Here is a 10350-nt window from a genome sequence, read left to right as displayed (position 1 = left end):
TCCTGTCTACATGTCACCAGTTTCTCTGTCTCTGCTCCCGCCTCTGTCACGGCTTTAGGAAGCTATCTTTCCTATTTGAGCTATGGCAAAGACAACAAAAGACTTTTCATTTGACAAGTGAAGGAAAATGAAGATGTCTTCAAATAATCACTTTTATTTAGCAAGAGAAAATCTAGGTAAACTAAGAAAAATTTATGCTATTGTTTCTTTCTGTTATTTTCCCTTCTAATACTGTATGAGTCAGTGCAAGAGTAATGATTTTTCAAAAATTTTTTGTTTATACAAGTCACGTGGGGAAATCATCACAGCTTATTGCTAGATTGGTGAGCTGAGCTGGAAACATGCTGTTTTATGGAGCTTTATCATTGTCAAGGAATCATACAGAATAATGTTTTCCTTTTTTTCCTTTACTGTATTTAGAAATAGTCAGTTTCCTGACATTTAGTGAATGCATCATTATTTTAAAAGTGGTATTGTTAAAATAATTTACAGCAATACCATATGGTCATTGAAATAAGTCAAACCAGAAATAAGTTTATGAATAGACTAGAGGCCTGGTGCATGGATTCGTGCAAGGGTGGGGTCCCTCAGCCTGGCCAGTGATCAAGGTCTATCAGGGGGGCCAGCCGGCCAGAGGGAGGGACCCTGGAAGGTTGGCCAGCCCGTTCCCCAATCGGGGCCAGGGCGGGGGCGCGGGCAGCACAGGGGGAGGAGCCTCAGAAGGTTGGCTGTGGGAGTGCACTGACCACCAGGGGGCAGCTCCTGCATTGAGTGTCTGTCCCGTGGTCAGTGCCTGTCATAGCCACTGGTCAACCGGTCGTTCTGTCATAGTGGTCGCTTAGGCTTTTATATATGTAGATATTGTTATTCTATTTTTCTCTATCCTGTCTCATTCCCATTCTCTAGGGAAACCACTCTAAGCAGTTTGGTGTTAGTCTTGTAGATCTTGTAAAACATACAGACACATATATATGTATACACAAAGGTTATTTGTGTGTGTGTGTTTTTTTTTTTTAAGAAAGGACATACATAGTTTTTAAAATTAATGATCAGAGTATGCATAATGTTCTGTAATGCACTGTGTTAGATCAATAATATGTCATGGACATCATACCATATTAGTAAATATATTCTTATCTCATTATTTTTACCAGCTGCTTAGTATTCCATAATGACAGTGTTTATCATATACAACCATTTCCTTATTAGTGGGTTCATTCATTTATTTAACAAACAGTTATTGATGTGCATGTATGTGCTAAGCTCAGCACAGTACAGAGAATATGATGGTGAGCAGAAGTTTTAGAATTTCCTGACACCCTTTCGGGTAATTTAAATCTACTGGGGAGACAGATGTTAACTGAATTCACAAAACCATGCGAAACCAGTGCCATGTAAACTGTGATGGGGGCTTTAACTCAGAGAGATTGAGAAAGGTTTCCATGAGGAAAGACTCTTGAATCACTATCTGAAGATGGAGTCTTCTAGGTATATCTAATTCTGGGAATTTAAATAGAGAAGAATATTCTAGAACACTGTGGCTAAAAAAACCCCCAACACATGGTGAGTAAAAGGCTGTGAGAGAAGGCTAGTGGGGCTGGAGCTTGAGAAATGAAGGCTAGTGTTGTGAGATGAGGCTGGAGGTGGGGACCAGACTAGACAGGGGCCATTTACTCGTGGTTTTGCCTTTACCAAAGCAATGTGATGCCATTGAAGTGATCTAGGCAGAGTGGGTTAGGGGCAGCATGACCAGAATGGCATTTTTGGAAGCATTTCTCCAGCCATGTGTAGTTGGGAGCAAGGATTGGAGGAACAGACCAGTTAGGAATCAATGAAGTCCAATGAGAGATGATGGTGTCTTGGACTAAGGTGATGGTGAAGGAGAGAAGTGGACAGAACAGTGAGCTACACAGGAGGAAAAGCGAATGGACTTGGTGTTAGATGAAAATGGGTGGAGTCAGGGGAGGGAGAGGGAAATTTCAAGGTGGCTCCTAGGTTCCTGGATAGGTATTTGAGAGGAGGAACGTCCAAAGGGATTGAGTCTTGGCAATGGAGGGGAATAGGATGGGGGCAGAAGATGAGGTTTTGTACAGGTTGGGACATCCAAGAGGTATCAAGTATGCAGTTTTATATCCTTGTCTGAGGCTCAGAAGAAAGGTATGGCCTAGACCACAAAATGGGGAATAATTTGCAAGGAGTGGTATTGATACCTGTGATATGGCTGAGTTGTCCTGGGGAACATGAGGCGAGAGAAGGGAAGAGGGTCTAAACCAACCTTAACCATCTTTTCTTTCAATAGAACCATAGAATATTTTGTGAATGTGCTGTGGACCACTGAAAGAGACTTAGAGGTGGTAGTTGGATGATTTAAAATAAATCACAAGTGGTTATAAGGAAGATTGTATTGCACAGTGAACAGAGCATCACAGTGATGGAGGGCCAGCAACTGGGGCTCTAATTCCAGCTGTTTGACCTTGGACTAGACTCAACTTTTTTTTTTCTTCTTATGTGAAAAATGAAGATAATATGTGTTTTCTACCTTGCGTGGTTCATGTGAGGGTCAAATGAGATAATGTATGTGAAAGTGCTTTGCAAATTCTAATTTTCATAGTAGATTACAAGGTTACTTAGTACTAGTGTGCTCAAATTCATTTCAGAGTTGAAGCAAAATGTATATTTTTTCAGCCTATGCTGGGCTCACGTGGAACAAAATAATGTTTGAGTTATTAAAGGGTCTCTAATATTTCTACATTTTATTTTATCGGAAGTCACCGTGCTCTTTTATACATAATGGACAAAGTGATGGGGATCCCAATGAGCTGACATACCTCAAAGACATACAGAGCAAGACAAGGTCTGGAGAAGGACACCTAAATTGATGTGGAGGGTAGAGAGGATTCTCTCTGAGGGATGATAAAAGAATTAGGGCTCTTCATTCTGGAAAGACACAGGCTAAGGGGAGAATCTGATTGAAATTTATAAAATAATGAGAATCAAAGGATAAAAATATGAACTTATTAAATCCCAGAGCACAAGAAAGATAAAGCACTACTTTATCACTTTAAAGGAATAGTTTTAGGGCAAAGTAAAAATAGCACTCCTTTACACAGGAATCATAAGCATATGCGACTTACTATTTTTTAAAAAATATTTTATTGATTTTTTTTTACAGAGAGGAAGGGAGAGAGCTGGAGAGTTAGAAACATCGATGAGAGAAACATCAATCAGCTGCCTCCTGCACACCCCTCACTGGGGATGTGCCCGCAACCAAGGTACATGCCCTTGACCGGAATCGAACCTGGGACCCTTCAGTCCGCAGGCCGATGCTCTATCCACTGAGCAAAACCAGTTAGGGCGCGACTTACTACTCTTAAAGTTTGCAAGGACTAAACACAATATTATAAGAGAAAGATTTATATTGTTGGTGGGTAGATTCCTAGGCAATTATAAAATGAAATCAAGACTATTTGGGTAAACTTCCCTAACCTTGGAAGATGATACCATCGGGGTGACCAGTAAGCAAGCTTTCCTGTCTCTGGTGCCATCCTGTCCACCAGAATTCCTGAGTGGGTTTGCTGGAGAGGACAGAGCACCTAATTTGAGCTTAGAAGCCTAGGCTGCCAGTTTGACCTCTTTGACCGTAGGGAGTCATCTCTCTTTTATGTACCTCAGTTTCTTTGTTGTTGTTTTTTTTTAAAAAAGGAAAATAGTAACATCAACAGTAGTATCTGCCTACTATTGTGGGAGTCAAATGAAGTGATGTTTTCTGGAAGTGTTTTGTGGTTGATGAACAGATATTATCTTTATGAGTGTAAGGATTTCCACTTTTAGCATTTCAGTTCTATGCTCTCCAGGTGGGCTGACCTTCATCTTGTCCTTCCTGATTCTGGCCTCAGTAGGGAGTGGTATTTGTCAACTCAGAAATGAATAAGGGGATGGTGGTCAAGGAATCATCTCTGGTCCCCTTGGGAGGTGGAGAATGTGCAGACACTTCTTCTCGCATCCCATCTCCTCCCTGCGAAGACCTGGTGGAGAACTGAAGGTAAGGAGAACTTTGCAAGCATCTCTTCTCCTTTGGATGTTTTGCTGGTGAGATGCCACCTAAAAGATGGATCTTCTGGTCTCTGGGCGACTTTGAGGGTTCTTATGGATCTTGGGAAAACTAAAGAAGGGGCCAGGACAGGGGCTGGATGAGGAAAACCATGGGGACTGGTTTCTTATGATTTCTCACAGGTTTAGGATTTGAGGGAGAGAGAAAAATATGACTCTGAAGTTTTCTTTCAAGATGGCCATTGCAGTTCACTGTGGCAGGAACGCTGATGGAGGTTTGGAGAGAGGGACAGAGAATTCGTCTTGCTTGGAGTGTCCTCTGAATTTTGCTTCCCTTGAGAATCTAACTTTGGCAGAGGGAGAATGGCAACATCAGGAAGGAGAACTGATAACAAAATACCTTCTTATTTCCTCTAGAGCAAATAAGAACTGCTTCACCTGGCCCCCAAGCACTCCACCCTACCTCCTCACCAGACCTCACTGCCCAGGGGGTAGCGTGCAATCTCATTTGTGGAGCACTGAGCATGGTACTTGGCAAATCATGGGCCCTAAATAAATGTCAGTTTTCGACATGACCGCCAAGTACCTTCTACTCTAAGGAGTGATATTGATACCTGTGATATGGCTGAGATTGCTGGACCACAAGCTCCCTGATAACAGGGACCAGGATGTGCTTTGCTCACTTTGGGGTCTGTGGTACACACACAGCACCTGAAGAAACAAATCTCTTTGCACCAAGAACCTGCCATTCCCTTTCTGTACAAGTTGCATCCATTCAGGCCCCGCTAAAGGCTGGTTCCCTTAGTGAAACCAGGTCCTTTTGATCTTGATGTTCCAGGAACCCCCAGAGCTCACACTTCCACCCCAAGGTTGCCATGGGTTTGCATAGTAGTCTTGGTGCATTGGATATTAATCTTGCCCTTTAGTGATGTTCAACATTTAGGGAACACTGGCCATGACGAGGGCCCTGGGTGAGAGACACAACCAGGGAGTGGATTCCTTAGACTTTGAACCTATATCTGTCACTTTATCCCCTGAGGGGGACCCACTGTTGCTTCAGACCCTAGAGAAGGCGTTTTTCCTGTGCTGCCTTTGACACACGACACAGTGGGATGCTTTGCAGAACCCTCTCCCTCCGAGGTCCTGGGAGACATATTTTCTGGCACTTACAGCTTCCTCATTCCTGGTATCTTTGAGTTGATGGGAAAGCTGGGCAGAGGGTTTGCATTACTGCTGATTTGTCTCAAAAGAAAAACATCAAGCAGCACTCAGAATATCTCTCTCATAAGTGCAGCATTCACACGTCAATTGGTGTCACTTTCCTGTAACACGGGGCGATTGCTTAGAAGATTCCCCTACCTTTCCTTTTGTTCTGAAATTGCAAAAGCCAGTGGTAGACTCTGAAACAGGTTCCCTGAATTTCTTCCTCCCTTCTCTGAAGAAAGGATCAAGAGCAATGTCATTTTAAAGGCAGGTATGGGGAAGTGGCATCAGCCCCTGCATGCCTCCTACTTTCCATTTCTGCTGGGTCACAGGTCCACTTTCTGATGTAGATTCCAGGCCACCCTTCTCAGTTCCGATGGGGCCAGGAACCACTGTGACCCACCAGGGACCCCACCCTGCAGGTTCCAAGTCAGGTCAGTAACCCAGCTGTTCCTATCGAACAATTACCTTTTTGAATTCAGCTGGTAAAATTTCTCATGGTATTTTTCATTTTTATCCTTTCCTTTTCTTTAAAGGGTTTTTTCTTTCCCTTTTTAAGTTAAAAATAACCACAAGGAGACCTTGTGATCCTCTTCTCACTGACCCAGATATTTTAAGAGCTGAAGGATTGACAGCAGCTTCTCATCTGGGGATACAGGCTGGCTCTCAGGAGCTGATTAGAAAATGTAATAATAAAATATTAATCCCATTTCCTACACATAAAATACTCTCCTTGTGTTTCCTTATCTATCCAAACCCGACGTACCCTTCAATGCATTGCAGAAAAAGCTATGGACTTGACCATGAAAGAGTTGGGTTCAATTCCTGACGTGGGAACTTAGGAGCTATCTGGCCTTGGGCAAGTCACTTGATGTGTGTGAATCTCGGTTTCTTCACCTGTGAGACGGAGATGCTGATAATCTCATGGAGTGAAGGTTGAGGGTTTAGGGTCCAACCCAGTGACTGGGAAACACAGAATGGGCTCCAAATAAATACTTATCAAACTCCAGAAAGCCTAATTTGAATAATCCTGGAATCATTCATCTCTCCTACTTTGGTATTATTGAATCTGTCTACATCATAAATTTAGCAATGAACTATACCTTGTCTTTAATATGTGCCTCTAGTTCAGTGGTTCTCAACCTTTCTAATGCCTCGACCCTTTAATACAGTTCCTCATGTTGTGGTGACCCCCGACCATAAAATTATTTTCGTTGCTACTTCATAACTGTAATTTTGCTACTGTTATGAATCGTAATGTAAATATCTGTGTTATCTGATGGTCTTAGGCAATCCTGCTAACGGTTCTCAACCCTGCTAGCGGTTCTCAACCTGTTGCGACCCACAGGTTGAGAACCGCTAGCAGGGTCGCCTAAGACCATCAGAAAACACAGATATTTACATTACGATTCATAACAGTAGCAAAATTACAGTTATGAAGTAGCAACGAAAATAATTTTATGGTCAGGGGTCACCACAACATGAGGACCTGCATTAAAGGGTCGCGGCATTAGAAAGGTTGAGAACCACTGCTCTAGTTTCTTCATATCCCCAGCTGGTGGATAAGTTCTTTCCAGGGTGGTGCTGTGCATTTTAATTATTTATTTATTTAGTATCAGTGTTGCAATAATAGGCACTTAATCCTTGATAATTGATTACTGGAGTACATTACCCCTTAACCAAATTTGGGTTCTGTAGCACAACGCAGGTTATTTTCTTTGTTTTTTATCTCTCCAGTTTCCCTGAATTGCTGCTAATGGTGAGATAGTAGGAAATCTTTTAGGCTTTCATTATTTTGTCAACTTGTAGCTTCTCATCAAATATATTCCATCTGTGTATTCAAAGATACTGCTGACCTGCCATAAACACAATGTTTGTTTGAATTGTTTATTCACTATGACGATGGCTTTTCCCTGCATCAGCTTTGTTTTCTCATTCAGGCAGGGCTGAGGACGCTCACCGAGCTGCGTGTTTACTTGGTGAGATGGCCCTTCCTCAGCCTGGGGAACTGAGGTCTACAAAGGAGGCCTAGACCCTACCCTATTCTGCTGCAACAGGCTCTCAGAGGGCTTAATAGTGACCCAAAGAGCCTGTGTTCTTTGGGGAAGAACAGTATTCCTGGCTGTCACATCACCTCCATGAATTGCCTGTTGTGGGTTGAATTGTGTCCCCTCAAAAAGTCTGTTGAAATCCTAGCCATTGGTACCTGTGAATATGACCTTATTTAGAAATAGGGTCTTCATAGATGTAATGAAGTTAAGCTGAGGTCATACGGGATTAGGGTGGCCTTAATGCAGTGACTGGTGTCTTTATAAGTAGAGGCAGGTTTGGACCCACACAGAGGGAAGATCTGACCATGGGAAAACTGAGGCAGAAATTGGAGTGATGCAATCTAAGGAAAAGAGGTCAGTGCCCCTGACTGAATAGTCAGGTATTGCATGTTTTAAAAATTCCTGTGGCACACCAGTTGAAAATGGCCAATTTAAGAGATGGAGCTTAATATTCTTTCAAGAAGAAACATTTGTACTTGTTTTCCGCCATGGATTTTTTTGGTTCGGTGATGTCTAAACTAATACCTTCCATTTGCTGATAGTTTTGGAAAGATGGGTCTATGAGACCCAAAAGGTACGTGTGTGGGAACATAGCAATTACTGCATTTTCTGCTTTTTATTCAGTTGTTTTGTTACTTACAGACAACTTTAGTAATGTCCTCAATTTACCCAAGATGTCTGAGCTAAGGAAAATGTAGGCTTATGAATACAGGGATGTTTTCTTTTTGCATATTTTCCAAATGTATCTCTCTTTAAGTAAGGGAAGTGTGTGGAAAATGAGACTGCTAGATTATCTTTGGATCAAGGTCACAAATCCCATGTAAACTAAGGTCACATATCATCAATAATAGCCTGAATAGTAGAACTGTCCTCAGGAAAGAAACCTCATATTTTGAATATTCGTTCATATCCCTCTTTGCATTGATTTCATACCCCTCTCAAAATTCCCTTAGGTTTACCCCCCTCTTCTGATCTGTCATAGCATTTACTGCTGACATCACACATTTGGCATTTATTTCCATTCTGCTTTTTATGGATGTCTGTTTGCATCCTTCACTTTATCTAAGTCCAGTAATTATTAGTAAGATAAAGGAGAATAATCATAAGATGGCAAATGCAGGTCATATTTAACTACTCTTTGCATACATATAAGGATGTGCTGTTTGCATACAAAGCAAGAATGTGGTAATTATGAGTGTCTTCTTTAATTAAACAAGTCAGGCCAGGCCAGATCTATTCTCAATATTTATAGCACAATGTTGTGGGGATGATCTCTAAGAATCAGAGCCCTAAGTTCTAGTGTGTGACCTTGGGCAAGTTATTTAACCTTTCTGAATCTCTAATATATCTATCTAACATGATGGGTTGAATTAAAGCTCCTTTTAGGATAAAACATTTTTGAACTCTACTTTGGATTATTTTTGTAGTTGAAAGTATAAGAACAACATTTTTTTTTCCAAAAGTTCTTTTTAAAAACAGTTCTAGAATTAAGAAATTTTACCTAAATTTAGGTATTTTTCCCATTTAAGTTTAAAACTGAGAGTTTCTCCCATTCCAGAGTAATGAATAAAGACATGCAATATTTACCTTCTGATTTATAAATATATCTACTTGACACATAACCCTTATGGTGACAGTGCATCTTGAATTTCTTATGATTGCCCCAATTAACAACAAAAAATGTGTTGTCAGTATAATTAAGTTAATATCCAACTACATTCATATATCATTTCATTTTAATTCAGAAAATGTAGTCAGTGATTACATAGTGACCTTTCCCATGTTCTAATCATGTAAACTTTTTTCTTTCTGTTGGTTATTTGGTCATTGACCAGTAAGAGTTTATTTCTCAATTTCCGGCTCTGTTCCTGAAATATAGGGATGGGTCGGTCCATTCCAACTCCCTTCTTCTTTCCCTCAGTTGGCATTTTCCCAAATGATTTCTGAGTCACCTCCAGAGGCATTGTCTGAGAGTCTAGGTTGAACAGGACTGTCAGCAACATCTCCGTGCAAGCATGTGCTGTGGGCCCGCCCTGTGTCCCACACATCACGGAAGCGCGTGAAGATGTGACCCACCTGTGACATCACTCTCCAAGGGGAGGGCTGTGTGAAGTGTGGGCTGGAGGAGTGTTTTACATTTCTCTTTGTCATGGCGTGTCCTTTCCAGATAAGCACAAGAACGTCTGAAGAAATCTTGAGTGTAATTGGAACATAGAGGAAAAGCTCACATCTACTGAAGAGTTAGCAGAGGGACTCAGAGGCATTAAGAGTTCAGGCAAGTTACCAGTTGTCAACAAGTTTTACATAATACAAACAGCTTTACTGTTTGTTTTTTTCTGATTATATAAATTTTTTTCTTTGACAAAATTAAAATATACATAAGATTATAGAGAATAAAATACAAGTTATCTGTAATCGCACCAACTGAAGATATCTAATGAACACTTTTGTAAACTTAGACATACTTTTTATGCACAAACACCATTCCCATACAGGTAATTTTATCTGGGATGGAATGTAATAAGTGCTGTTTTATTGTTAAGCCTCTTAAAAAGTTCCTTCTACCCTCATTCATTGTTCCTGTACACTCTTTCCCTGAAGCAAAAGAGGTAGTATTATTAACAGCCAGGTATATATCTTTTATATATTTTTTATCTATTTAAATACAAAAATGCTTGGATATATAATCACATATTATTAGAAATGCATACATAATAGCATATGGGATAATATTATTTTTTACTTGATAATATGTCATTGCAACTCCAAATGGTATAATATTATACATTTTTTTGCTCATTGATATGCTGTAGACCCCTCCACTGATGTAGCTATAATTTATAATTTACTAGATAACCTAATATTCCATGACAGAAATGTCTCACAATCTAGTCAACCACTTCCCTATTCATAAGCATTTGCTTTTTTAGTTTTTGGCCACTCCAACATCATACTTTTTTAATGAACTAAATTTTACTTTTTCAGTTTCTAATCCTGGTTTTTTTTGTGTGCATTATTAACTTATCATGGTTGTTTAGAAAGTCAA

Source organism: Cnephaeus nilssonii, assembly GCF_951640355.1.
Source record: "Cnephaeus nilssonii genome assembly, chromosome: 21".
Classification (NCBI taxonomy): Eukaryota; Metazoa; Chordata; class Mammalia; order Chiroptera; family Vespertilionidae; genus Cnephaeus; species Cnephaeus nilssonii.
Note: the sequence above shows the minus strand (reverse complement) of the source record.